Source organism: Lactuca virosa, chromosome 6, assembly GCF_052849685.1.
Source record: "Lactuca virosa cultivar CGN04683 chromosome 6, Lactuca_virosa_CGN04683_v6, whole genome shotgun sequence".
In the NCBI taxonomy this organism is placed as follows: domain Eukaryota; kingdom Viridiplantae; phylum Streptophyta; class Magnoliopsida; order Asterales; family Asteraceae; genus Lactuca; species Lactuca virosa.
This window is the reverse complement of record NC_136431.1, coordinates 66,134,112-66,160,246: the sequence shown is the minus strand read 5'-3', so window position 1 is coordinate 66,160,246 and position 26,135 is coordinate 66,134,112. Positions and strand designations below refer to the sequence as shown.

Genomic DNA, 26,135 nt, shown 5'->3' with positions numbered 1-26,135 from the left:
CACTTCCTCGTTTTTAACCTCAAATCCTTCATAATAAGGCTTTAAACGATGACCATTCACTTTAAATATCTTCCCGGTTTTCTCACTTGTGATCTCTTTTGACCTTTTTAAAATACCTTGCGTGAAAACATCTTGTCATGGTATGCTTTCGTCTTTTCTTTGTTTTGCAGATTTCTCTATCTCCAAATCAAGTGGTAAAGGTGTACATGTGCGAAAAGATCTTGGCATAAACAATTAGTACTACCGTATCACCGGCAACGGCGCCAATGTGTTTGGTTGTCAAACCAACAAATAATGGGATAAAAATAATAACAATAAAATTCAAGTCACTGTTATTCATACACTAGAGATAGCATATAGTAAGCAGGGTCGGTCCACAGGAATACGGGACTTCTTATTTAGCCATATTCTCACACATCATACAAACAAAAATAAAAATGGGGGTTGTGTTTGAACTCGAATTAAACTTCATAAATAAGCAAGATTGATAACAAAAAGCAGTAAAAGAAGTACATTTCCGATTCTGATTCCTATACATGTATTATGTTGAAAGATGTAATATGATTATAACTCATGTTCAATCTAGGTTGGTAATTTAGATATTAATAAACTCTAATATCCAAGTTGACAAAAGTATTTTATTCAAAACAAGTTCTTCAAATAAAACTTCATTTAATTGATTCAATCCAAACAAGCTCTTGGATCAAATCATTAAATGACATTAAGTTCTTGTAACAATTACCAACAATGTTCAACATTCCTCATAAACTTGGGATATGAACATTTAATCTTTGATTACACTGATTTTGATCTAATTACAACCAATCAAGTGCATGTTACTAACATCAAATCATAAAACATATACGAATTTCACAATTTGATTAACTAGATTGATAAGAACCCTAATTCATTGATCAAGTGAAAAGAGAACCAATCAAACATGTAATTAAGTCGAAATCAAAGATTACTAGATAATAAACATAAAGTCAAGTGCAAATTACAACTTAACAACAAACACTTAGGAATCCAGAATCAGAAATGATTGAGAAATTAGCCACACATGTCTAAGTTAACTACGAATCTAACAAGTATGATCTTCAAATCAACTTACAAAAAGCAAATTAAAGTGTTTCCAAAGTGTTAGATGATGATATGATACACCAAAATCGCCCCCCTACAGTTCCAAGTCGAAGTTTTGTTTGAATATGCCAGAAGAACATCCTAAATCGGAAGTTAAGAATTTGAATTTCAATCGGATCACGTTACACGGCCCGTGTAACACATGCCTTGCCATTACACGGTCGTGTAATGACTCTGATGTGTTGAAAAGCTTCCAAAACACGGCCGCGTAACGTATGCCTTGCCAAAGCGCGGGCCGTGTAATGACTCTGTAAGATAGTCAATCTCCAATTTTCTTCATTTCTTCAATTTAGCTCCGAAAGTTCCGAAATTTCACCGAGAGCTTCCCTTGACCATCCTAAACATGCTCCAATCTTCAAATCATCCTGAAACATCCACAAAAAATGGTGAAATATCGATAGATCCTCGATAATATCCTTTAATGCAAAATGAATGAATATTATACTAAAAATGCAATGCAATGCTATAAATAAACATAAAATTAGCTTATGAAAAGGTGAAATTTATGCACCTAACAGAAGTCTTCAAAATCCAAACTCAAACAATCATAATAACCAAATCCGGATGATATTCTCTCCCTATTTTTGATAACCAATGACCGGATATCAAAAATCAACAAATCATCGGATGGAGAGTGTCGGATACCAAGAGCTAATAGAGAAGCTCTCCCTAGATGTATGAAGGGTCTCGATAAGAAACGAGAAAGAGTAAAAGAGATACTCTTGCTGTCATGAGGAGGCGGGTGACATAGTTGCTGAAGCTGTGCTGAGAAAATAATCTGTTGTGCCAAAAATATATATCCAAATATCCAAACTGCGTTGCCGGAACAACTAAAGTGGTCTTCAATAGAGAGTAAAGTCCACATGCTTAAGATACATGATTCGACAACCAAAAAATCAAGAGCGCCAAGTCATAATATCCCGTAAAGTGAAGAATGCGAAACAACTTTGTTGATCAATCGTCGTTGCGGTTCAAGCATCACAAAGAATAATATGAAGTTCGACTGCGGTAGGAGTATTCTTCCAAAAATAATCGGAATGAAATGAACCAATGTGACAATCCAGGGTTCGGTTGTGGCAAAAATTGGTGTTAAATAAAATAATTGGTGTAAAAAAAATGGTTTTAATAAAAAAAAATTGGCGAAATAAAAAAATTGGTGTTAAAAAAAATAATAATTGGCTAAATAAAAAAAATTAGCTGAATAAAAAATAATTGGCATTAAAAACATTAACTGAAAAAAAAATAATACAAAAAAAATGGCTGAAGAAATAAAAAAAATGAAGTTTTAAAAAAAATAAGAGGGTTTAAAAAAAAGGAGGGGCTCATGAGAGGGGAGGAAAAAGAAAGGAGGGGAGGGGAGGAGGAAGGAGGGGAAGAAGGAAGAAGGAAGAAGGGAAGAAGAGAGGGGAAGGAAGGAGGGGGCTGGAGAAGGAGGGTGGAGAAGGATGGAGATCCGAAGTCTGCTAGGAGGGAAAGGGGGTTGCGGGTGGAGGTGGGTGCGGTGAGGTGGTCTGGTTGCGGGTCTAGACTAGGTGCGGATGGTGCTGACTGCGGTGCAAGGAGGCCAGCTGCGGTGCGAGTGCTTGCGGTCCGAATTGTGGATAGAAGCTGCGGTCCGGCGAGAAGTGGCGAGAGCCTGCGGATCCGAGCTTCGGTCCGAGGCAAGAAGAGCAGATCCGAAGTTGCGGTAGAGCTGAAGGACTTTGGTCAGCAGGGGAGGCTTTTGGTCAGCAGGGAAGAATAGGCTTCGGATCCTCGGTTTGGACTAAGAGGTTGTGGTACTTAGGCCTGAGAGGGGCTGCGGTACCAAGGCTAAGAAGGGTTGCGGGGAATCTTCTTAGCAGGCTCCGGTAGGCAGTTTTTGGCTGCGGTTCGGGGCTCCGAGAAGGGCTGAATACATGACGAAAAATGCTATTTTTTCATGAAAAATGGTACCGCAAAGGCCATTTATTCATATTTTATTAAGGGAATCTTTCTATAAAGCATTCTAAGTCAAAAGTAGGTTTTGGGAAGGCAAAAAGAAGAGTGTGCAGGGGGTTTTTAGGGGACAAAAGGTGATGAGATTGGACAATGTCACATGGTTTTTGCTTGGGAAGGCAAATATGAGTGAATTACTCTTTACCCAAAAGAGCAAAAAAGGACAAAGTGTTTTTTGCAAAAACAATATACGTCCATATGCACTAATTTGAAGATTCACAGCAACAAGTAAAAGGTAGAATGTATGAATATCATACCTTTTATGATGATCATAATAAACATGCTGTAGAAAAAATCTTCTAGAAAAAGTTGCTTTCCTCCACTATCTTCAAGAATAATAAGCCCATAATTTTTGTGTCTTCTCATCCAAGAAAAAGAACTCCTGGAACAATTTCTTCAACATTTTGGAGACCACAAAAATAATTTTTCTCCCATTTTTCTTCATTTCTTCAACAGCAAAAATAACAACTTTTAAGAACATCTTTTTCCTGCAACAAATAGAACGAGCAGCAGCAGGAACAATTTATTTTATAGTAAGATTTGAGTCAACCCAGAAGATAGAACTAAGAACGAACGTCTTAAAAAAAATTCCGGTTTGAAACCCGAAAATTTTTCTTGTAGAAACACAGAAAAATCACAAGATAATCACCGAACGGGAGTCGTTCCCTTGAACTAACCGTGAGATCTTCAAGGTACGGCTCTGATACCAATTGTAGAGACCCATTTTTATACGAACGGTGAATGCGGAAGTAAGATATCTCGAAATTAATCGTGTTTTTGTAAGTATGAACACGAAGAACATATTATGAGTTCATGAAAAAAGGCTAAGAACAAAGAGAGATAATAATATTAATGCATGAAGAACATGGTAGGAGAGAAACTCTCCCTGGGTGGGAGAACCCACCACTTCTTTCTCTCTAGATTACATTGTGAGAAAAGTAATCTATAATCTAAGAAAAAGTGAGCTAGCTAAAAAAAAGAAATGACCAATTCTCCCTTTATATAGGAGGGAGAGTATTTACACCATAAATACAACAAAGGGAAAATACAACCTAATAAACACTCATTATTTGTGGAGCATTTACATGCACCAACATGAACCCTCCAGCTGATGCCTTGACATACATATTTCTTAACCCATATCTCTCTGAATACAGACCTTGCATAGATACACTCGCGATTCCCAAGCGAGTTTCTACCAAAATCCCACTCGGAAATGGGGACTCATAGCCTTCTCGAAGACCCTTCCCTAAAACTGATGAGCGCCCATTTATGAGTCTACCCCCATTCCCTGACTGGAGATCCTATCAGAATCTTGCAGAAATGATACTCAAAACATATCGATTGCGAACTTCACCCAAAACCAAACTATATAATATACCAAAACCTTAATAACCCTTGACTCTCTCTGCTATGCCATTACTAATCACTGCTTAGATGAGCAAAGATGATCGAACCAAAAATTTATGTGTTACATCCAACCCTTTATCGGCTCAGGTGTACTTCCACCTGGGCATCCACTCGAGACATTCATAAAGAACTTATGACTTGCGACTTCAGAACCAATTCCCAACTTGAAAATCAAAACCCTAGCAACATCTTGCGAACAACCGGAATTATAATACATGCCTCCCACAGGGACTTTCTGATACCTGACTGATACTCCCCACAACCGTTACCACACCCTTTATCCAACCAACAAATTTGTGACTCGCCCGACTCCCATCAGCGCGTCAACACCAAAAGTACCACAAGCAGAAGAAATGAACAATCATGTTCACTAGGCCCACAACTTATGAATGGAATACCTCTACAAGGTCCTTAACATAGGTCTGGATTGCCTCTGAGCCCACAACATGAGTCTGGAATGACCTCCCTGGCCCTCAGCCCATGTCTGGAATGCTCCCGCTATTACACTGACCTTGTCGTCATTGCATCATTCGCCCAACACTCCGGGCCTAAAGATACCCACATCATTCCTCTGTCTTGAAGGGACCTAATCAACCCCCCTCACAACGCCAATCGAGCACAAAAATGCTGCTATCCAAGCAAAACCTTACGAAAAACATGGTCACACACAACCCGAGAATAGGATAACGGTTGCACTCTTGGTCCAATTCGAAGGCTATAACCCAAAAGAACCATGCACAATAATTAGAACCAATGGCTCCAATGCTATCTTTCCCAGCTAACATGAAATACCACCATGCACATCCTTAGTGAACCCATGATCACATCCAAAGAGAGAAGAAATACCATAGATAATCAAAATAACACCTCAATCAACTACATAAAAAATCCTCACGATCATTTGAAACAAGATCCCATACTTGATTGAGACTGAACGGATTCCACCAACATGCAACTAGCTCGAGAAGACTTCCAAGGTGATCACAAAGGTTACCAAAACTTAAGTCTGATATGAACCAAAATTCACACCACCATGAGGGACTAAAAGAACATGCATCACACTGAAATTGATGATAGGTAGACATGTCCACTGAATTCGTCTGACACAATTAAACTTCCGAGAGGACCTCCGCTGAATGATGAACCCCACGACCAATGGTCAAGGACACATTGACACTTAATCCAGAGAATCAAGCTCACATGTAACTGAACAAACCCTCTTCTGGAAAGATCCACCGATCAACATCTGCCCAACTAATCCGAAAATAGCAATCCAAACAACAAACTGGCAAATCCCTCCACGGCTAAATACTCAAATCGAGAATCCCAGTACTCCCTCACTTAGGGCTCGAACTACCACCCACTAGCGCTGAAACCAAAACATAACTCAAACCAGCTTAAGCATGTACTACCTTTCTTAACTTTGGAAGTTACGAGCCTGCTCACTCCTTCTTCGAACTCGGAAAAATGAAAGGGCATAGCCCTTGCCACATATAACGACATTCTAAATCAACAATCAACCATCCCACCTCCAGTTGCAGAACCCAAACCGATCATAATCATCATCCGTTTCATGAGTCTCGCGACTCGAATACCCGGCCACGAGCAAAACCTCTGAGGCCTCAAACCAATAATCTCACTAGGTCTGCACCAAACAACCCAAATCAATAACGCCACTGGGGCTCAAAACACTTACCAGATCCATCTGCATGCCTGAGCAGCCACAACAAAAAGATTAACAGGAACAGAAACATTTTCGCGAATCATGGTATCCAACCATGCTATCTTCCCCGACCAGCCCTTAGAATCCCTGAAACCTTCCTTGGTTAGAGTATGGATCCTATGCTTCCAGTAGTACGGGCGCAATACTACCTTCCACACCTATCCATACTTTCCTCAAGAATCATCTTGGGTCTTCTAAGTTTTGGTCATGAAAATACTCTCAATACGTATTCTACAGCGAAACAACCGCACTAAATACTTCCTAGGCTCTCCTAGGACTCACCCACAGCCCCTCTGCCATCAGCTACTGAAGAACTCCTACCAACACTAGTTAATCACATCACGAATACAATTACATGCAACCAAGCTTAAATAATCCTTCGACTAAAGGGCCCATCCCTACAACGGTTGGACTCAAACAAGAGCTACGCAATAGGTCCGAGTCCTTTTTATTAAGATTATTTAACCTTCATAGCATGTAATTTTATTGTATTCATTTGATGGTTAACTTTCATCAACATGGGTCCCACAAAGCACAAAGCAAGCAACATTCGAGTAGAGAAGCCGACCGGCACTAAAAAACAATAAAATCAGACAGATCCTCATACGAAATCCTCTATCTCAAACTCCCCGCACTACGGGTGCACCTTCAAGTCCTGGTGCATCTCAAAAGGATAATAGTACTCATAGGACTTTTGGAGCTCGGCTGTCATGGTGGCCATCATGATGCATGCCACTATTGTAGCATCTCTTTCATGTACCTCATATTCAGTAAGCTCTTCAGGAGTAGCAGTTGGCTCGGGTACCTTCAGCTCCTTGTCGAGAACATATTCTTTGTTCTCATACCGAGTGACCATCCTGATGTTTCTGATCCAATCTGTAAAGTTGGACCCATCAAAGATGACTCTCCCACAAAGATTCATGAGAGAGAAGGAGCTAGTAGGGTTTGAGCCAGAAGCATTGTTATTGGAAGACATCTGAAAAGAAGAGGGAATATATTAGATTAGATATAGAGATAGTCCTTCACAAAACACCCAAATGTAATATTAAGGCTAGGACCCAACACAATATTTTATAACTTAGAAGAGGGATGCCGTAATCTAAGCTATAAGATATTTGAAGGTAGGTGAATGACGATTCACCAATTTCCACCACGAAAAATGAAATATTTAATTAGGTTTTAATTGGTTTAGAAACTCCTAGATTCTTTGAGATTCATTGAACTTTCTTCAATGGCATGTTTCAATCTCGAGTGTGCCCTTCAAGTTTTGTGACTGGGATGCCGAGGATCACAAAACAAGGTGTGAAGTAACCATGCAAATTACTTGGTACCCTTAATGTATTACCCCTCAATCGATGTGCCGGTTAACCACACACGCTCCATCGATACTATGATAAACATTAAGTCACCCTTTACCTACCTTGTTAAGTTCAAGTTAGTGTGCCGGTTAACCATACACGCTCCACTAACGACTTAAACAAAGTGTAAAGTGTAATTTCATGGATTAGCACCTTATTCACATTTTCCTAAAATAACTAAGATTGGGAATTCAATAAAGTTTAGTTACTTTAGTATTATCATTATACTTTTAATGAGAATTTATAAGTCCTTGTCCTACCCGTTCGGCTAACGACCCTCCACCGATCAAGGAAGCGGTGGGTGAGAGTGGACACCCATTAAGTTGCCATTTTATAGGCAACAACCTTATACCCCCCCTTATAGACTGGCTTCGTGAATGAGGCGTACTAGCGGTAAGATGACTTGATCTTATACATATATAAATATTATTTAACTTATAATATTATAAAGTATAAGGGTTGAATTTTAACTTTTAAAATTCTAGGGGTTGGAACTAAAGTTTTTAATATGACTTTACATGTTCCAAAACTTGAGGGCAAGTTTTGTAAACTTTCAAAACTTTTCATTTCTCATAACTTATGAGTTAATGGTTATTAAAAATGAAGACTCTTCATTTTTTGAAACCTATGTGTTCTTTTAATGGTTATTTATAAATGTGACTTTTGGTTATCCATAACTTAAGAACTAGTTATGGACTCCATTAAAACACATAAAGATCAAGAATTAATCTAATCAATTATTAGCACATAATTTCTATGATCTTCTAAACTCATATGTTTATGAATGTTCATATCAAAAATTTCAAGAATCGTAAGTACATATACAAAACTTGAAATTTTGATACGAGCTTTTGAACAAAACTTCGATTTTCAAGTTTTTTTTTTTTGCATCAAGTATCAAATAAACAAACCAGGATCTGATACCACTGATGGGTTTTGAGCATTCTAACACTCCTATGATGTACATGCAACCCTAGAAACCTTGGATCTATGTTTGACTAAGATACATGCAAATAATTATTTTTCCAAGGTTCTTATCCTATCTAGCATGGCATGGGATACTTGAATCAAATAAAATTAGTAGAATTACTTACCTTGTAGTTGTAGTTGATTGCTTGGAGTTTTAGAGCCTAGCACCAATAGTGTGGATGCCTCAAATGGAAATCACGAATAACCACAAACTTGGAAATTTGAGAGAATAGTAATCACCTTTCTTGAAATCGGCCCTCTTAATTTACTCACTACAACTAGTGTGATTTCAAGAACCAAAGCCTCCTTTATATAGTGTGGTGGATTAGGGTTACATCCATGTAAACCCTAATACCCATGTCTTTTCATTTCCATGAGACCCATGGGTTAAAGCTCTATGGAGTATCCATGGACTTTCCATGCAAGCCTAGCCCATTCCAAATAAGCATTAGCCCACACTATATAAATACAAGAGCCCATATTTAATTAGTCATACTTTTGATCTCTAAATTAATTCTAAATTAATTATAGATCAACACTAATTAAATAATATGATTTTATATTAATATATTAGAACTTATAATATATTAATAAATCATAACTTATACTATTCTCAAAAGATTATCCGTAAATTGTTCGGGTGAAGTGCAACCCAAATGGACCATGCCGGGTCGGGTCAAGTACATACCAAATATAGTTATGGACTTAGACACTATCTCCAACAGTCTCCCACTTGGATAAGTCTAATAACTATAGTTGCAAGTATGACTTCAGGAACCGATCAGCAATCGTAGCTCTTTAAACTCTGTTGAACTATGAAGCGCCATTTTAGATAAGTGATCATATAATCCTCTGTTCTAGATATCAGCCGGAAAAATACATGGAACATGGTCTTGCTTATTGTCCAGCATTTGTTTCCCGATTTCCGATTTGTTTGACATAGAACTTAACTGAACACATCAATTTAGTTATGACCGGGCGCGGTACATAGGTCAAAACAAAATCATCGAGGGGACCAAATATCGCTTCTAATCCTAGAAGGAACAGATAAACTTCGACTCATATGTTTGCTCTACTACTTGTTGAACTACACACAAAGGCACGGTTTATAACATCGAGTTACCAATGCGTTTTCGTGCAATCAATGCATAACCAACTCATAGGCAACAAATCATATCTCTAGGTTTGAAGACTTATATGATATTACCGTCTCACGATCACTCGAGATAAATTCCATGAAGTGATACAAGTGAGCGTGGGTTGAATCCAATACTCAGAACTTATGAGCACTCATGAGTGTTGTAGCCCCGCTTTGTCTAACATCTTAGACCTCTACAAGCCAACCCATGACAGTCTTGATTCATATCTACTTCTAACATATGACCGACTGTGGAGAGTTTGAATAATATGATATAAACCATAACATAATTATTCTGGAAGTCAAAACATGCAAAAAGAAATAATAGTAAACGATTGACAAGAGATAGCAACACTTTACTCATAAATAACAGCTTTTATTTATCATCAAATGTCAATTACATTTTACAAATTTCAAGATTATCTAACTACTAAAACTAATATCATCCTTCAGCCCTATGCTCCGAGCATGCTGGAGATGCTTAGCCCGAGTCAGTCCCTTCGTGAGGGGATCTGTTGGGTTCTCATCCGATGATACCCTCTTTGCCACGGGGAGTCCTTCTTCTATTCGATGTCTGATGAAGTGATATTTTCTGTCAATGTGTCTGGATCTCCCATGATCTCTTGGTTCCTTGGCTAAGGCAACCGCACTATTGCTGTCACAGAAAATCTCCATTGGCTCCTTTATAGCCGGTACAACTCCAAGGTCTCCGATGAAGTTCTTTAGCCATATAGCCTCCTTTGCTGCCTCGCTTGCTGCTATATACTCTGATTCACAAGTCGAATCAGCCACTGTCTCCTGCTTGGAACTTTTCCAAGTAATTGCCCCTCCGTTTAGAGTAAAGACCCAGCCCGACTGAGAGCGGAAATTATCCCTGTCAGTCTGAAAGCTAGCATCACTGTACCCTACAACTCTCAAGTCCTCACTGCCACCGAGGGTAAGGAACCAGTCCTTAGTCCTCCGTAGGTACTTGAGGATATTCTTTACCGCAGTCCAGTGTGCCTTGCCAGGGTTCCCCTGATACCTGCTAACCATGCTCAAAGAAAAGGCTACATCAGGTCGAGTACACGTCATAACATACATGATCGATCCTACAGCTGAAGCATAAGGTATTCGACTCATTTCTGCTATCTCAGCCTCAGTACTAGGGCTTTGTGTCTTACTCAATCTGGCGTTACTCTGGATGGGTAACTCTCCTTTCTTGGAGTTATGCATGTTGAACCTTTTCAACACTTTGTCCACATAGGTGCTTTGACTAAGTCCAATTAGTCTTTTACTCCTGTTTCTCAAAATCCTTATCCCTAGGATATAGGCAGCTTCTCCAAGGTCCTTCATAGCGAAACACTTCCCAAGCCAGGACTTTACTTCCTGCAGGGTTGGGATGTCATTTCCTATGAGTAGTATGTCATCCACATACAGTACCAAAAAGCTGACTATACTCCCACTAGCCTTGATATAGACACAAGATTCATCTTCACTCCTTGAAAAGCCAAATTCTTTGATTTTCTCATCAAAGCAAAGATTCCATCTGCGAGGTGCCTGTTTTAATCCATAAATGGATTTCTCGAGCTTACACACTCTACTGGGGTACTCTGTACTGACAAAACCCTCTGGCTGAACCATGTAAACATCTTCAGCCAACTTTCCATTAAGGAAAGCGGTTTTGACATCCATTTGCCATATTTCATAATCATGAAATGCAGCAATGGCTAACAGAACCCTAATAGACTTAATCTTGGCCACTGGTGAAAAGGTCTCATCATAATCAACTCCCGGAGTTTGAGAATAACCCTTTGCAACCAGTCGTGCCTTATAAGTGTGTACATTACCATCCATGTCAGTCTTCTTCTTGAAGATCCATTTGCACCCAACTATCTTACGATCAGGTACATTGTCAACCAAGTTCCAAACTTGATTGTCATACATGGACTGTATCTCGCTATCCATAGCCTCTTTCCATTTAGCAGCCTCAGGGCCTGCCATGGCTTCCGTGTAGCTGTTAGGCTCATCCAGATTTACCAGTGTGTTATCACTGATAAGTGTCTCACCTTCTGCAGCAATATGAAAACCATAATAATGCTCAGGTGCAATCCTAACTCTGGTGGAACGCCTCATAGGAATAGATTCTTCAGTCGGCTCAACAGGAGTTTTCTCCTCAGGTTGAGGGCTAGGGTTTGAGGTTCCTTCACCACTTGACTCTTGAATTTCCTCAAGGTCAATTTGCCTCCCACTGTCTCCTTGGCTCATGAATTCTCTCTCTCGAAAGAATCCTCTTCTTGCTACAAAGACCACATTATCACTGGGTCTGTAGAAGATGTAACCAAAGGATTTATGTGGGTAGCCGATGAAAATACACCTTTCGCTTTGGGGTTCGAGCTTATCGTGAGTCTCGCGTCTCACGAAAGCCTCGCAACCCCAAATCTTGATGTGGTCTAGATTGGGAACTTTTCCAGTCCACACCTCTTGAGGTGTTTTGGCAACCTTCTTTGTAGGGACTAGATTAAGGATATGGGCGGCAGTCTCTAAGGCATACCCCCAAAATGAAATTGGTAGCGAAGCTCGAATCATCATGGAACGAACCATGTCCAACAAGGTCCGATTGCGCCTCTCAGCTACACCATTCAACTGTGGTGTCCTAGGAGGTGTCAATTGTGAGACAATCTCACATTCCTTAAGATAGTCAAGGAACTCAGTACTAAGATACTCACCATCACGATCGGATCGAAGCATCTTAATGTTCCTGCCCAACTGATTCTCCACTTCTTGCTTAAACTCTTTGAATTTCTCAAAGGTTTCTGACTTATGCTTGATTAGGTAGACATATCCATATCTACTAAAATCATCAGTAAAAGTCACATAGAACCGATTAGCATCTCTTGTGGCGGTTCTGAAGGGTCCACACACATCCGTGTGTATGAGGTCCAACAAACCTTCACCCCTAGCACAAGTGCCAGTAAAAGGTGACTTTGTCATTTTACCAAGCAAACAAGATTCACAACTATCATCTGACTTTAGGTCAAATGACTCCATGACTCCATCCTTTTGGAGTTGGCCTATGCGTTTCTTGCTTACATGTCCAAGACGACAATGCCATAAGGATGCTTTATCTAAGCTAGTGGAAGAGTTAATACACAATACATTATTTCCTAGACTATCTACAACAGATACAGTTTCATACACGCCATCACAAGGTAATGCTTTAAAATAAAGAACATTATTAAAGAAAGCATCAATACTACCATTATTATTATCAATATAAAAGGTAAAACCTTGTTTATACAATGCATGAAAGGAAATAACATTTCTTGCCATTTCTGGCGAATAATAACATTTATTCAAATCTAATGTAAACCCACTATTTAGCACTAAGGAATAAACTCCTATCTTGGTGACAGGTGAAGCTTTCCTGTTTCCCATGATCAAGTTTATCTTTCCCTGCTCCACATTCTCACTTCTTTTTAGTCCCTGCAAATCACAACATATGTGAATACCACAACCTGTATCAAGGACCCAAGACTTAGAATGAGGTGAGTTATTAGACAATATAGTGCATATACCTGCATGGTTGGGTTTTACTTTCCCATCCTTCAAATCTTGCTGGTACTTTGGGCAGTTTCGCTTCCAGTGCGACTTTTCATGGCAATAGAAGCATTCAGCCTCATTAGGGTTAGCAGAAGGAGTGACAAAACCTTTCTTGGTTTTGCTTGAAGAGGAGCCTTCAAGGGTCTTACCCTTGGTACCCTTAGAAGGGTTCTTTCTCTTCTTCCCCTTGCCATGCCCGATTGCCAAGACATTGGCCGCAGTTGGAGTAGGAGTAGGAGTAGTAACAACCGACTTACCCTTTAGACCACTTTCGGCGGTCTTCAAGAGTCCTTGAAGTTTGCTGAGGGTGACTTCTTCCTTGTTCATGTGATATGTCATGCGGAATTGATCATAACACGATGGCAAGGAGTGCAAAATGATGTCGATTGCTAACTCCTCAGGGAAGTTCACATTCAGCTTCAGTAAACGGTCCACATACCTTTGCATTTTCTGCATGTGGCCCGTGATGGGTTCACCATCCTTCATTCGGGTTGTTATCATGGAGGAGATTATTTCATATCGCTCTTGACGAGCACTTTGATGGTAGCAGTCCATCAAGTCCTGGTGCATCTCAAAAGGATAATAGTCCTCATAGGACTTTTGGAGCTCGGCTGTCATGGTCGCCATCATGATGCATGCCACTATTGTAGCATCTCTTTCATGTACCTCATATTCAGCAAGCTCTTCAGGAGTAGCAGTTGGCTCGGGTACCTTCAGCTCCTTGTCGAGAACATATTCTTTGTTCTCATACCGAGTGACCATCCTGATGTTTCTGATCCAATCTGTAAAGTTGGACCCATCAAAGATGACTCTCCCACAAAGATTCATGAGAGAGAAGGAGCTAGTAGGGTTTGAGCCAGAAGCATTGTTATTGGAAGACATCTGAAAAGAAGAGGGAATAGATTAGATTAGATATAGAGATAGTCCTTAACAAAACACCCAAATGTAATATTAAGGCTAGGACCCAACACAATATTTTATAACTTAGAAGAGGGATGCCGTAATCTAAGCTATAAGATATTTGAAGGTAGGTGAATGACGATTCACCAATTTCCACCATGAAAAACGAAATATTTAATTAGGTTTTAATTGGTTTAGAAACTCCTAGATTCTTTGAGATTCATTGAACTTTCTTCAATGGCATGTTTCAATCTCGAGTGTGCCCTTCAAGTTTTGTGACTGGGATGCCGAGGATCACAAAACAAGGTGTGAAGTAACCATGCAAATTACTTGGTACCCTTAATGTATTACCCCTTAATCGATGTGCCGGTTAACCACACACGCTCCATCGATACTATGATAAACATTAAGTCACCCTTTACCTACCTTGTTAAGTTCAAGTTAGTGTGCCGGTTAACCACACACGCTCCACTAACGACTTAAACAAAGTGTAAAGTGTAATTTCATGGATTAGCACCTTATTCACATTTTCCTAAAATAACTAAGATTGGGAATTCAATAAAGTTTAGTTACTTTAGTATTATCATTATACTTTTAATGAGAATTTATAAGTCCTTGTCCTACCCATTCGGCTAACGACCCTCCACCGATCAAGGAAGCGGTGGGTGAGAGTGGACACCCATTAAGTTGTCATTTTATAGGCAACAACCTTATACCCTCCTTATAGACCGGCTTCGTGAATGAGGCGTACTAGCGGTAAGATGACTTGATCTTATACATATATAAATATTATTTAACTTATAATATTATAAAGTATAAGGGTTGAATTTAACTTTTAAAATTCTAGGGGTTGGAACTAAAGTTTTTAATATGACTTTACATGTTCCAAAACTTGAGGGTAAGTTTTGTAAACTTTCAAAACTTTTCATTTCTCATAACTTATGAGTTAATGGTTATTAAAAATGAAGACTCTTCATTTTTTGAAACCTATGTGTTCTTTTAATGGTTATTTATAAATGTGACTTTTGGTTATCCATAACTTAAGAACTAGTTATGGACTCCATTAAAACACATAAAGATCAAGAATTAATCTAATCAATTATTAGCACATAATTTCTATGATCTTCTAAACTCATATGTTTATGAATGTTCATATCAAAAATTTCAAGAATCGTAAGTACATATACAAAACTTGAAATTTTGATACGAGCTTTTGAACAAAACTTCGATTTTCAAGTTTTTTTTTTTTTGCATCAAGTATCAAATAAACAAACCAGGATCTGATACCACTGATGGGTTTTGAGCATTCTAACACTCCTATGATGTACATGCAACCCTAGAAACCTTGGATCTATGTTTGACTAAGATACATGCAAATAATTATTTTTCCAAGGTTCTTATCCTATCTAGCATGGCATGGGATACTTGAATCAAATAAAATTAGTAGAATTACTTACCTTGTAGTTGTAGTTGATTGCTTGGAGTTTTAGAGCCTAGCACCAATAGTGTGGATGCCTCAAATGGAAATCACAAATCACCACAAACTTGGAAATTTGAGAGAATAGTAATCACCTTTCTTGAAATCGGCCCTCTTAATTTACTCACCACAACTAGTGTGATTTCAAGAACCAAAGCCTCCTTTATATAGTGTGGTGGATTAGGGTTACATCCATGTAAACCCTAATACCCATGTCTTTTCATTTCCATGAGATCCATGGGTTAAAGCTCCATGGAGTATCCATGGACTTTCCATGCAAGCCTAGCCCATTCCAAATAAGCATTAGCCCACACTATATAAATACAAGAGCCCATATTTAATTAGTCATACTTTTGATCTCTAAATTAATTCTAAATTAATTATAGATCAACACTAATTAAATAATATGATTTTATATTAATATATTAGAACTTATAATATATTAATAAATCATAACTTATACTATTCTCAAAAGATTATCCGTAAATTGTTCGGGTGAACTGCAACCCAAATGGACCATGCCGGGTCGGTTCAAGTACATACCAAATATAGTTATGGACTTAGACACTATCTCCAACACCAACACCCAAACAAATAGTACATAAACAACAACAACATGTATTGGGTCCACAGCTAAAAGACTGGATTACCCCTGAGCCCATAGTATGAGTCTGGCTTGCTTATCAGGCCCACAGCTCATATCTGGCTTGCTCTTGAGCCCATAGCATAAGTCTGGCTTGCCTCTGGGGTCCACAGCTTATGTTTGGCTTGCTCCCAAATCAATCAGTCGTCGGACTGGAATACTACTGTTCGGCCCTCAGTACGAGTCTGGCATACCAACCGGTCCTCATCTAATATCTGGAATGCTATTGATCCCTAAGTATGAGTCTGGCATGCCCTACCCGACCCTCAACTCATATCTGGATTGCTCCCATACCCTCAAGCCCTCAGTACGAGTCTGGCATACCACCGGGTCCTCAGCTCATATCTGGAATGCTACTAAGCCCTCAGTATGAGTCTGTCATGCCCTACCTGGCCCTCAGCTCATATCTGAAATGCTCTAAGGTTTGTTGGCTACAACACGAAGCAGTACAACCTCAACCCAACACAATATGCCGACAGATAACAAACATATACAGATAAAGATGCAAATAGAATCACATGTAGTCCTACTGATCTACCATACTAGCATATCAAGACTAGCATGCATATGTATTCCACACGAACAATATCAACAATATTAGGATATCCAACCAATGGGTCGGCCTTGGTGCCTTCGAACCGTAAGTACAGTGAGGAAAACTCACCACTCACTTCCGAATCATACAGATGATCCCTGGCTGCTGGCTGACAGATTCCCGAACCGCCAATAACAAGACAACACCCCCTCAACAGCTGATCCCACGAATAATCTCTGACTACATATCTGCTAAAATCCACACGCTATCAGATACCAAAATGACAACCCATCAACATCTAGCCCTTGACTCACATTATGAGTCCAAATTAGGGTAAAAGACCTTTTTACCCTTCCTCAAGCTTGGCCCAAAGACAAGGCCCAAACCCGATGACCAAAGGCCCAAAATCCAAAAATAAACATTTAATGCCCAAATATGGCCGAATTTTCCAAATTGGGCCCAATTCCTTTCGTAGGCCTTTACCCAAGAAAGTTCAGCATCAAGTCACAACAGCCCAACCATAATATCCAGGTGGCCCAACATGGCCCAACACGACCAAGCCCAAAATAAAAAGGCCCAATCCTGCTGAATACATGGGGCGTACTCAGCCTGTACGCTCAGCGTACATTATGGGAGGCTTGTACGCGTAGCGTACTCACCAGCCCAAAGCCAACTTCCAATTAAGCACTTAATCCCTTAAGACTTGGATCCAAACTCAGATTTGACTTCCCCAGGGTGGTTAATCACATAAAGTTGCCAACTTAATGTGCATGCATAGCTAAATGGGACTCTAGATCTCAAAAGAGCTTAATACTTGACTTAATACATACATGGAACCAAAACCACCATAAAGTTTGCACCTTTATGCCCAAGGAACCCATGATACAACCAGGTCTACAATTACAAGCTTCACAAACTACTTACACTCCCAATCATCAACCAAAAGGATCAAAATGACCAAAAATGAACCAAGAAGAAGATCTATGAAATGAAAGGGCAAGGTTGGGACTTTATACCTCCCAAGCTACCAAAAGGATATGAAATTTCTGGATCTCAAATCTTTCCTTCAAACAATAGGTCTTCAAGTTCCTCATTCATCTTCTAGATCCACAAAATGAACACCAAGTCCTCACCCAAGGCTCAAACACCCAACAATGGAGGCTAAGACTCGTTTTTAGGGTTTCTGGGGCTTTAGAGGCTGATAAGGAGGCCATACCTAAGGAATAAGGATGTTTAAATAGGGTACACATGATCAAAATTTAGGGTTTAGACACCCCACGTACGCCCAGCGTATGAGGCCGAACCTTCGCGACCAAGTCTGCTGACTATGCTTAGCATACGCCAAAGTATGCCTCACGTAAGTGCCCTCTCACAATTACGCCCTGCGTACTCCCCATGTATCCCCCGCGTACTAGGGTTTTTTCCCAAAAACCCTAATATCTTTCGAAGTTCATAACTTCCTCATCCTAAGTCTATTTCCGACGAACTTTATTTCCACGGAAAGGTGACGAGAAGCCCTACACTTCTAGCAACCCGTCATAGCCTTAAAACTCCCCGAATCAAACCCAAAATTCATAAAGGACCGAGTTAACAAATTACGATTATGCCCTTAGGATCTAAAACTCCATCGCACACTCGGATCACTTAAATTACATCACCCGCACCAAAAAGGGAACGATTCGGGACTGGGCGTTACAAAATCAAGTCCTGGGTTTTACTTAGGCGATAAAAATACGTGTTTTAAATTAAGATTCATAGCAAAAACACCCAAAATCAATCCCGAATTGGACTAATTTTCGGAACACTAACTCTCTAAATCCCTAAATAATGGTTCTTAACAGCAAATTCACACCATAGATGCACGTATACTCGACCATTAACTACGAAAAACAAGTTAAAATCATACATTATTGTTGGAGAAAGCGTGAAATCGGAAGAGGAAAAGTAGAGGATTTCGTGGGAGGAGCAACACGGCGAAAATGAGGGGGAAAGTAAAAGAAAGAAAATGACTGATTAGGGTTAAAAACCCTAAAATTGACTGTGGGTGAACAGTAACCATGTCGTGGTGTCATCGAGTTTTGTAAAGTCACCACGTCGTGGTGGATTATACAACGTCGTGGTAAATAAAATAATTTATTTTAGGCAAAGTTTTCATAAAAACTTCCACCCCACACTCATTCCATTCTTTCCCTCTCAAAAAATTCCACATAAAAATTCAGAGGAGTGAAAAATTAACAAAACAAAGCAAAATAAGCAAATAAACAAAAATAAAACAAATAAAAGGAAAGAAAACGCAAACTCTAAACCACAAGTTGCCTCCTACAAGCGCTTCTTTTTGGGGAGTGGTGAGCCAGCCTTCTTCTCGCTCTACGTTGATGCGGTTACTGCAAATTTCATGGTTTCTCCTTCAGTTTCCTCAATTGGCATTCATTCCTCATAATGCTTTACCCGATGTCCATTAACCTTGAAAGGAGTTCCATCTCTTGCAATTAACTTTATAGCCCCGTGTGGAAATACTTATTTCACAATAAATGGTCTGTCCCAACGTGTCTATAGTTTCCCGGGAAAAAGCTTCATTCTTGAGTTAAAAAGGAGAACATTTTTCCCTTCTTGAAAATCTTTGAGTCCTCTCAACCTTGCATCATGCCATTTCTTCGTTTTGTCTTTCTAGATCAAGGATTTTGTGTATACTTCATTTCTCAATTCCTGTAGGGCATTCATTTGCATTAGACGATTGGTTTGTAGTTAAGCCAACTCAAAATTGCAAATCTTCAAAGCCCAAAATGCCTTGTGTTCAATCTCTACCGGCAAATGACAATTTTTTTCCAAAGACCAACTTATATGGTGTAGTACCAATAGGTGTTTTAAAGGTGGTATGAAATTCCCCCAATGCATCATCTAACTTTTCCGACCACTCGTTCTTGTTACTACCAACCGATCGTTCAAGAATTCTTTTTAATGCCCAATTTGTGAATTCATTTTGCCCACTTGTTTGCGGATGGTAGGGTGTTACAAATCTATCATATACACCATATTTTTGTAACACTTTAGCTAGTTATTCATTTGCAAAATGAGTTCCTTGGTCACTTATTAAATCCCTTGGTACACTAAAACGTGAAAACAATCTTTTAAGGAATCTTCCCACCACCCGAGCATAACTTGTAGGTAAGGCTTGTGCTTCTGCCCATTTTGAAACATAGTCAACCGCCACAAGTATGTACTTATTCCCTCGAGAAATAGAAAATGACCCCATAAAATCGATACCCCAAACATCAAATACTTCACAAACTTGGATGCTATTTTGCGGAATCTCGTTTTGGGATGAAATGTTACCCGATCGTTGGCACGAATCACATTCCTTGACAAATTTGGTGGCATCTTTGAAAATTGTTGGCCAATAGAATCCTGAATCAAATACCTTCTTTGCAGTGTAATGCACTCTGTGATGTCCTCCGGTGGGCCCGTTATGACAATGCTTCAAGATTTCCAAACTTTCCTTCCCGAATATACATCTTCTTATCATTCCATCCGCGCAACTTCTGAAGAGGTATGGATCATCTCAAAAGTAGTACTTGATATCTGAAAATAATTTCTTCTTTTGTTGATGAGTCAATCCTTTTGGAAGATAATCAATAGCCAAATAGTTGGCAATATCAGCATACCATGGCACCTCTCCTGCGATTACCAATAGATATTCTTCAGGAAAATCATCTCTAATCTTGTGTTCTTCTAATTTTTCCATTTCCGGGTTTTCTAGTCTCAATAGGTGATCGGCTGCCACATTTTCCATACCCTTTTATCCCTTATCTCGATGTCAAATTCTTGCAAAAGTAGCACCCATCGGATCAATCTTGGCTTAGCATCGTGTTTAGCAAAAAGATACTTAAGGGCATAATGGTCAGTAAAGACAATAGTTTTAGATAAAACTAAGGGCGAAATTTGTAAAAAGCATAAACCACAGAAAGAAGCTCTTTCTCGGTGGTAGTATAATTTTCTTGAGCCGGATTTAGTGCCTTGCTTGCATAATATATAGGTTGAAAATGTTTATCAACCCTTTGTCCAAGGATCTCTCTTACCGCAAAGTCACTTGCATCATACATGAGCTCAAATGGGAAATTCCAATTCAGGGTGATCATTATAGGGGTATTGGTTAATTTCTCTTTCAATAATTGAAAGGCTTCACGGAATTCGTTTGAGAAATCGAATGTAGCATCTTTCAAAAGAAGTTTGGTTAAAGGCCTTGTAATTTTTTAGAAATCCTTTATAAATCGGCGGTAAAATCCTGCATGGCCGAGAATACTTCTTACCCCTTTCACGTTTGTTGGAGGTGATAATTTGGCTATAGTGCCAACCTTTGCACAGTCCACCTCTATCCCCGATTTGGAGACTTTATGTCCCAAAACAATACCTTCTTTGACCATAAAATGGCACTTTTCCTAATTTAAGACCAAGTTGATCTTTTCGCATCTTGCAATCATTAAATCTATGTTGGAAAAGCAATCGTCAAAAAAGGACCCGAAAACCAAAAAATCATCCATGAAGACTTCCATGAACTTTTCAACCATATCGTGAAAAATAGCCATCATGCATCTTTGAAACGTGGCGGGTGTGTTGCATAACCCGAATGACATCTGTCGATAAGCAAAGGTCCCACTAGGACAAGTGAACGTGGTCTTTTCTTGGTCTTGAGGATCAGTAGGGATTTGAAAGTATCCTGAAAAACCATCTCAAAAGCAGTAATAAAGGTGATTGGATAATCTTTCGAGCATTTGGTCAATAAATTGTAAAGGAAAATGGTCCTTGCATGTGGCATCGTTTAGCTGACGATAATCGATGCACACACACCAACCGGTTACCGTTCTCGTTGTAATGAGCTCGTTTTCTTCATTTGTTACTACCGTCATGCCTCCTTTTTTAGGTACCACGTGCACCGGACTCACCCATTGGCTATTCGATATTGAGTAAATGATATCGGAATCTAGGAGTTTGACTACCTCTTTCTTCAATACTTCTTGCATGTTCAGTTTTAGTCTCCTTTGACGTTGCACCACTGGTTTAGCTCCCTCTTCTAAATTGATTTTATTTGAACAATATGAGGGACTAATTCCTTTGATGTCGATGATCTTCCATGCGATGACATTTTTACATTTCTTGAGTACTTCAACTAGGCTTTCTTTTCCGTGTTGTGTGAGATCAGATTCTATAATGACTGGATTTTGTTCATTTTCTTCCAAAAATGCATACTCCAAATGTCCGGGCAAAGCTTTCAATTTGATTTGCGGTTTTTGTTCAGTGACCATGACGTGGGCATCTTCCTACGTCATGGTATCGCAGTTTTTTACGTCTGATCGAGTAAATTCAGATCACCATGGCATGGTGTCATTACCACATCGTAGTGATTCTTCAATAGCTTTCTTCAATTCATTGTACTCGCTCTCTTCCAGTAGCTTCTCTAGATCTTGTATCTCATGTTCAACATCAAAATCTCCTTCTTGTAGAACCATGTACCCCTCGGTTTCCTTTTCCTTCCATCCTCCAAACTCTTTCTCCAAAATTTCATCGAACACATCTATCGAGAAAGCCATATCATCACTTATTCTTGAATGCTTTATTGCTCTATTAACTCCAAAAGTCACTGCTTCTTCTCCAACTCGAAGAGTGAGTTTAGATTCTCTTATGTCAACCAAGGCTCGGGCGGTGCGCAAAAAGGGCCTTCCAAGAATAATTGGGACTTGTTTGTCTTCCTCCATGTCTAAAACAATGAAATATGCATGGAAAACAAACTTTTCAACTTTAACTAATAAATCTTCACAAATTCCTCTCGGAAAGGTCACTATTTTTTTTGCTAAGTGGATGTCCATGCGGATTGGTCTTTGTTCCGGAAGGTCAAGCTTCTTGAAGAATGAATAGGGCTTTAAGTTGACACTTGCTCTCGAATCGGCCAGAGCGTGGCTTGTGGCTAGATTCCCAAATTGGGAAGGAAGTGTTAAGCTTCTCGGATCACTCATCCTCTTTGGTAGAATATTCAATAGTGTAGCTGAGTAGGTTTCATTTAGTACTACCTTATATATTTCCCCCATCTTCTTTTGATTTGTTAGGAGATCCTTAAGAAACTTTACATACTTTGGCATTTGAGCTAAGGCTTCAATGAATGGAATATTGATTTCAAGGGATTTGATGTGATCTAGGAACTTCTGGCAGTCTTCAGCATTTTTATCTTGTCTTGCTCTACTGGGAAAGGGCGGTATGGCTTAACGGGCTCAGCAGTTTTCTTTTCAAGTGTCTGCCACGTCGTGGTGTCTTCACCACGTCGTGGTGACTGTTCAGACTCTTTTTCTTGACTTGCTTCTCGCCCTTCCTGCTCATCATTCGGGTTAATAGGATTCAAATGGGTAATAATTTGCCCACTTCTGGTTGTAATGGCGTGGATGTGAGCTCCTTTCAGGTTTTTTTTTGGTGTTTCCTGGAAGTGTGGCCGATAATATTTCGTTGAATTGCTTTGATAGTTGCCCGATTTTTTGTTCAATGTTCTTGATTGAAGCTTGTTGATTTCTAAGTACTACTTTGGTATCTTTGTGTCTCTTTTCTGATGCGGCAGCAAAACGAGCAAGCATTGTCTCAAAATCGGGTTTCTTTACGGGAGTCGGTTCCTCTATTTGGTAAAAGCCTCTTCCTTTTTGTTCATACTTCTCTTCCTTGGCTTTCTTGTACTCATCATAAGGTAACCACTTCTTTTTGGGCTTTCTCCAGTCTTCATCATAACGATCACCGCTCGAATAGCAAGCTTGAGCCTTTCGGTTTCCATTTTCATCAAGATCATAGTCTTTGGTTAAATGCGGCTCGTTATAGTTTTCACACCCCAATCATGTAGCATGGATTGTTTGATCCATCTTAGTCATCCTCATATCCATGTTATGCAACATTGCCAATACCGTTGCCATGTCATCCAAAGCAGAATTCACGATTCCCTTAGTCACATCTTGTCGAGGGTTATGATATTCTCTTGAATGTTTGGAAAATTCGTCGATTACGGTCGATTCTTTTCTTTGTGAGTGGCCCTTGATAATCAAGGAGTTGCCTAGTAGTAAGGTTTACCCCATCATAGAAAATCGAGACCTCTTGTTGCACATTAGATCATTTTGAGGACAGTTTCTAAGCAACCCTTTATAACGCTCCCATGCCTCATACAGTGACTCTCCCTTTTTGTTGCTCAAAATTTGCAATAGCCTTCTTTAACTTGGAAACTTTCGAAGGTAGGCAAAACTATTGCATGAACTCTTCACGCATTTGTTCCCATGTTGTTATTGTTCTTGGCGGGAGTGACTTCAGCCAATCTTATGCTGCACCCTTAAGAGTAGCGGGGAGCATTCTTAGAAAAATTGTCTCGCGTGGTATGTTTGGTATGTTGAACTAGTCGGCGATGTCATTAACCTCATCAATGTGCTCGTAGGAGTCCTCGTGGTCTTTCCCATAGAAGGGTATGCCTTTCAGTTGAGCAAGTATGTGTGTTTTCAGTTCAAAGCTGGTTGTGTTGGGGATTGTGGGTTGCACAAGTCCCGGTTTAGTGTCTTCACGCATCCGCCTCTTGTATGCTTCCATCGTCATATTAGCAATGTCCTTCATTGTGGCTTTTGGTTCGCTTTTGGGTTCACTTACTTTGTCTGATTCGGGTTCGCTTTTTGGTTCATAACCTGCTTCCTTCTTGTTTAGAGTCTTCTCAAAACTTTCGAATTCGCTTTCTAGAGTTCTTTTGCTTGATTCTCCGAGTTTGGTTGTCTTCTTCTTATGGAATTCTGACTCAGGATCATCAAACGGTGGTATGATTGGTGTCTTTGATCCTCGGGTCATAAACCACTGAAACAAAAACAAATGAAACTCGTAAAAAGAACAAAACAAAAAATAAAACTGAAACTGTTACGACACCACGACGTGGTGTTTATGACCACGACGTGGTAAGTCAAATAGAAGAAAAACTAAACAAAAATTTAAAATAAAATAGACAGAAAAATTCCTAATAAAATAGCATATTCAAATTAACTAAAAATGGACCGTTCCCCGGCAACGGCGCCAAAAAACTTGATGCGTAAATAATTATGCACTAGTTAATCCTACTAATGTAACTAATTACTACTTCCTAAAGCAGTGTACCTTGTTGAAAATAAAATAACACAATAGTCGGGTATCGAACAGAGGGAACGGAATGATTAGCTAATTTTATCTACTAACTACCTAAATTACTATTTAATTAAGGAAAATGGGTTTTCTCTAGTTTTGCAAGACTGGAAACTTAATTAACCAAACTAACTATTTTCAACTAATGATACAAAAACTAAAACTAAAAGCAAGAAACACAAAAGACGATTCTAACCAAGGTAATTGCGAGACTTTCATTTAGCTTCGATATACTTGCTATTATGGTTGATTTATGGAAGTGCAATGGATTAATGCTTCGTTGGTTACCGATTCCTAAGATGACCAGGTTAATGTTCACTAACCTAATCCTTTAGCAAATAAGTTCATTCATACGGTGATCAGGCAGATAAACTAACAAATTCACTAGTGTTCGATTCGAGTTAAATTAGACTTATAACGGATTAATTAATTTGGTTTATTAAATCAATTCAATATATCATTGGTCGTCATATATTAGCTCCTACAATTATTTACCCACTTTTCTATTTAACCTTAAGTTTTGGTCAAAACACTAGTCCCACAATTTTTCAAGTCACAAAGATCATAAGATTCAAGTTCAATCAAGAGTGATGGTCATGAAAATTTAATTTAACTCAACAATAAACAGAAAAGTAGTTCTCATAAGCATAGAAGGTTCTTTAATAAGCTAAAGTAACAAATAACCAACTAGACATCATCCAAACCATAAAAAGTCAAGCAATCTAATCTAAACGAAAGTCATAGGTTTTTAACCCATGATTTCAGCAGGTAAACACATAAAAACGAAATTCCACTCAATATTCATGATTAAACACAAGTAGAAAAATGTAATAGGAAGTTGTATTGCCTCAAATCTCTCAAATCCAAGCTTTGATCGACCTTCTGCAACTCCAAGCTTCAAAGGGTGTTCTTGGCCTTCAAAATACGACAATAGCTCCCGCAAAAGTTGAATTTTCGGAGGATTATGACTTCTATATAGAGTTTTCCCGAAATCAGACCACCACGACGTGGTAAGTTCACCACGTCGTTGCCTTCGTGTTTATCCTGTATTCATCAAGTCTTCCAGATCCATCGGGGAAATCCAAAACTCCATGTCGTGGGGATGTTACCA

The 26,135-nt window shown here is 39.2% G+C and overlaps 1 non-coding gene across 1 annotated transcript; it reads left to right on the top strand.

Moving 5' to 3' along the window:
- The first annotated feature begins 23,983 nt into the window (after nt 1-23,983).
- On the top strand, nt 23,984-24,091 carry LOC145123166 (small nucleolar RNA R71). The gene has a single exon (XR_013715039.1). It is a non-coding gene; the product is annotated as a small nucleolar RNA R71 (small nucleolar RNA).
- The last annotated feature ends 2,044 nt before the right edge of the window (nt 24,092-26,135 follow it).